Here is a 4,595-nt window from a genome sequence, read left to right as displayed (position 1 = left end):
TACAGCGGGAGTCTACTCTACTCAACAATCAACATCCAAATTGCAATACAAATTCTCCATTTGCCAAGCCAGTGTGTGAATAACCTTTTATAAGGGGCTCATCCCCGTAGCATGGGTTAACATCCAACTTGCAATCCAGGCAGGCAGCTGTAGTACTACAACGCCCAGCATTCCCTGAGTGCACAGTGGCTGATAGAAATTCTCATTCATTGCCATTTGCCAAGCCAGTGTGTGAATAAGCTTTTAGAAGGGGCTCATCCCCGTTGCATGGGTTAACATAACAATCCAACTTGCAATACAGGCAGCCTTTGTAGTACTACAACGCCCAGCATTCCCTGAGTGCACAGTTGCTGAGAGAAATTCTCATTCATTGCCATTTGCCAAACCAATGTGTGAATAAGCTTTTAGAAGGGGCTCATCCCCGTTGCATGGGTTAACATAACAATCCAACTTGCAATACAGGCAGCCTTTGTAGTACTATAACGCCCAGCATTCCCTGAGTGCACCGTGGCTGATAGAAATTCTCATTCATTGCCATTTGCCAAGCCAGTGTGTGAATAAGCTTTTAGAAGAGCTCATCCCCGTTGCATGGGTTAACATAACAATCCAACTTGCAATACAGGCAGCCTTTGTAGTACTACAACGCCCAGCATTCCCTGAGTGCACCGTCCGTGGCTGATAGAAATTCTTATTCATTGCCATTTGCCAAGCCAGTGTGTGAATAAGCTTTTAGAAGGGGCTCATCCCCGTTGCATTGGTTAACATAACAATCCAACTTGCAATACAGGCAGCCTTTGTAGTACTACAACTGCCAGCATTCCCTGAGTGCACAGTGGCTGATAGAAATTCTCATTCATTGCCATTTGCCAAGCCAGTGTGTGAATAAGCTTTTATAAGGGGCTCATCCCCGTTGCATGGGTTAACATAACAATACAACTTGCAATACAAGCAGCCTTTGTAGTACTACAACGCCCAGCATTCCCTGAGTTCACCTTCCGTGGCTGATAGAAATTCTCATTCATTGCCATTTGCCAAGCCAGTGTGTGAATAAGCTTTTAGAAGGGGCTCATCCCCGTTGCATGGGTTAACGTAACAATCCAACTTGCAATACAGGCAGCCTTTGTAGTACTACAATGCCCAGCATTCCCTGAGTGCACAGTGGCTAATAGAAATTCTCAATCATTGCCATTTGCCAAGCCAGTGTGTGAATAAGCTTTTAGAAGGGGCTCATCCCCGTTGCATGGGTTAACATAACAATCCAACTTGCAATACAGGCAGCCTTTGTAGTACTACAACGCCCAGCATTCCCTGAGTGCACCGTCCGTGGCTGATAGATATTCTCATTCATTGCCATTTGCCAAGCCAGTGTGTGAATAAGCTTTTAGAAGGGGCTCATCCCCGTTGCATGGGTTAACATAACAATCCAACTTGCAATACAGGCAGCCTTTGTAGTACTACAATGACCAGCATTCCCTGAGTGCACCGTGGCTGATAGAAATACTCATTCATTGCCGTTTGCCAAGCCAGTGTGTGAATAAGCTTTTAGAAGGGGCTCATCCCCGTTACATGGGTTAACATCCAACTTGCAATACAGGCAGCCTTTGTAGTACTACAATGACCAGCATTCCCTGAGTGCACCGTGGCTGATAGAAATTCTCATTCATTGCCGTTTGCCAAGCCAGTGTGTGAATAAGCTTTTAGAAGGGGCTCATCCCCGTTACATGGGTTAACATCCAACTTGCAATACAGGCAGCCTTTGTAGTACTACAACGCCCAGCATTCCCTGACTGACCGGTACCTTATGAGTCACTGATTTTTCGCCAGTCCGAATAACAATTTAAAAGGGCCTCATTTCTGTCTAAGGGTTTAATTCAACGTGCTAATTAAGTACAGCCGGTGCCTTTGGTGCTATTATACAAGTCACAGCATACACTGACTGCCACCTATTCACAGTCACCCATTTTCAGCCATATTTTATAAGTGCCTCATTCCTCTAGTAGGGGTAGGGGTTTTGATTAAACTTGCTGCACTCCAGCACAGCAGTGAAATGTCTGGTAAAAAAAAAGTTGTGAAAGGACGGAGTAGAGGAAAAAACACCCATGCCATGTCATCTTCCAGTTCAAATGTTGGATCTGTTGGTGCCAGACCCAGTACCAGCATTTGTGGCACAAGACGTGCCCAGTTCTACTAGTAGCAGCAGCCATGTGCCTGCTGGTAGTAGTAGCAGTATCAGTAAGCCAGACTTGTCCATCTCCTCCGGTGGGTGGGTTACTTTAGACAATACGGCCATTGTGGACTGGTTGGCTGGCTTGCGGTCATCTCAGCAGGAAGACTCTGATGATCTGGCTTCAAGTCAGGTTTAGTTGGATTACAGATGCTCTACAGTTCCTTGGCACAGTGACAGTAGCAATATGGCTATTTCTAGCGTTTGCATTCCATCATCTATGTCTTCATTCCCCCTTCCTAGCGGGAAGCCATCTTTCCTGAGAGTCCTAAGAGACATCTCCTCGGGTGCGAAGGAAGGTACTGAACAACATAGTGATAATGATTTGTTTTTCGCGAGTCAACCAACGGAGTGTGTTGCGGTGGTGGTGGAGGTGGAAGCGGTGTCCGAGACGCATAGCTGTGGTAGTGGGGGCGTTGGTGGTAGCCGTGGTGGCAGACGCAGTAATGAGGGGGGGGGCATGGAGCCCGCCATGATGTCACATCACATTCACAACACAGTGACAGAAGTGGCAGGGATGATGAGGAGGGCTATGATGATGTTGTTTTAGACAGGACGTGGGGACCAGGTGACGAGGTGATGACGGCGTCAGAGGAGGAGGGTAGTAGTGGCGGCACTGGCAGTGATAAACAGCCAAGCCGAGGTAGGGGCAGAAGTCAATCTGCAAAACGTTGCAGCGGTAGGATCAGCTCAGGAGCCGGTGACGGCGACACTGATGCTACTGGTGTAGGCTCCCGAAAAAAGCCTGCCAGACAAGGGGCAAGCTCGGGTGGTGGTGGACGTGGTACTACCTCTTTACGGTACTCTGCCGTGTGGCAATTTTTCTGTACCTTCCCGGAGGACGAAAACAGTGCCGTATCTGAAAGCAGAAAATAAGGCGTGGGCAGGGCAGCAATGTAGGAACTACCGCTCTACGTAAACACATGGAGCGGCATCACAAGGCCATGTGGGACAATCGACATGCCCCACCATCATGTACATCTAATGAAGACACCTCTGCCGCTGCTGCTGCTGCTCCGAGTCCCTGTCATCTAAGTAGTAGCCAGGCCTTATCCACCATGTCGTTGTCATCATCATCATCACTGTCATCTAGTGCTCCTCCTACGTCCCGTCAGTTATCCATTACAGAATCGTTGTCCAATAAGCAACAATATATACCCAGTCATCCACTTGTCGTGCGGCTTAATTCACACCTGGCTAAGTTGTTGGTGGTGCAGTCGCTGCCGTACCACCTGGTCGACTCCGCCGGCTTCAAGCAATTGATGGCGTGCGCTCAGCCTAGGTGGCGAATACCTAGCCGCCATTCCTTCTCCAAAACAGCTGTCCCTGCCTTGCACAAGTACGTGGAGGAAAAGGTGGGCCAGTCCTTGCAATTATCCGTGTGCAGCAGGGTACATGCCACCGTCGACACGTGGAGCAGCAACTATGGGCAGGGACAGTACATGTCTTTCATGGCCCACTGGGTCAATATTTTGCAGTCCGATGCACCACCGCAGCAATGCCAGGCATTACCACCTCCACGCTTGTATCTTTCTGGTTCAACTCCGGACACCAGGCGCCTACGATCCTCCTCCTCCTACTCCTCCTCCTCCTCCTTGCCCTCCTCAATGGAGGTCTTCCCGTCCCCGTCAGGACACAGCGTATCTTCCACTCCTCCTCCCTCCTCTTTTCATAGGTGCAAGGTGAAGCGCCACAACGCTATCTTACACCTGCTGAGCCTGGGCGAGAAAAGCCACACAGGGCAGGAGCTGCTGCTGTGCATCAAGGAGGAAATCGCACGCTGGCTGTCTCCTCTGAAACTCACACTGGGCAATGTTGTCTCTGATAACGGGAAGAACGTTGTGGCTGCACTGCGTCTAGGTCACCTGACACATGCTCCTTGCATGGCACATCAATCTGGTCATAACATGCTTCTTAAAGTCATATGTTGGTTTGAAGGGTGTGCTGGCCACGTCCAGGAGGGTTTGCGTTCGCTTTAGACGTTCGTATACATTTAAGCACACCCTCCTGGACTTGCAGCGTCAAAACAATCTCCCAGAACACAGCCTGATTTGCGACGTTCCAACACGCTGGAATTCCACCCTGCACATGTTGGACCGTCTGTACGAACAACGGAAAGCCGTGAATGATTTCCTGATGCACTAGACGGGCAGCGTTTGGAGCCAGTGTAATTTCGAACTCAGGCACTGGCAGCTGGTTAGAGACGCATGTCGCGTTTTGAGGCCCTTTGAAGAGGCCACACGATTTGTGAGCCGTGACGCTAGCGGAATGAACGATGTTATGCCGCTGATATTCATTATGGAGCAAACGCTCACAGCGATGATTCAGCAAAGGATGGAGGAAGGATCACATCTGGCTATGGATGTTGAGG

The sequence above is a fragment of the Rhinoderma darwinii genome, unplaced genomic scaffold (assembly GCF_050947455.1).
Source record: "Rhinoderma darwinii isolate aRhiDar2 unplaced genomic scaffold, aRhiDar2.hap1 Scaffold_738, whole genome shotgun sequence".
NCBI lineage: Eukaryota > Metazoa > Chordata > Amphibia > Anura > Rhinodermatidae > Rhinoderma > Rhinoderma darwinii.
This window is presented reverse-complemented; position numbering follows the sequence as displayed.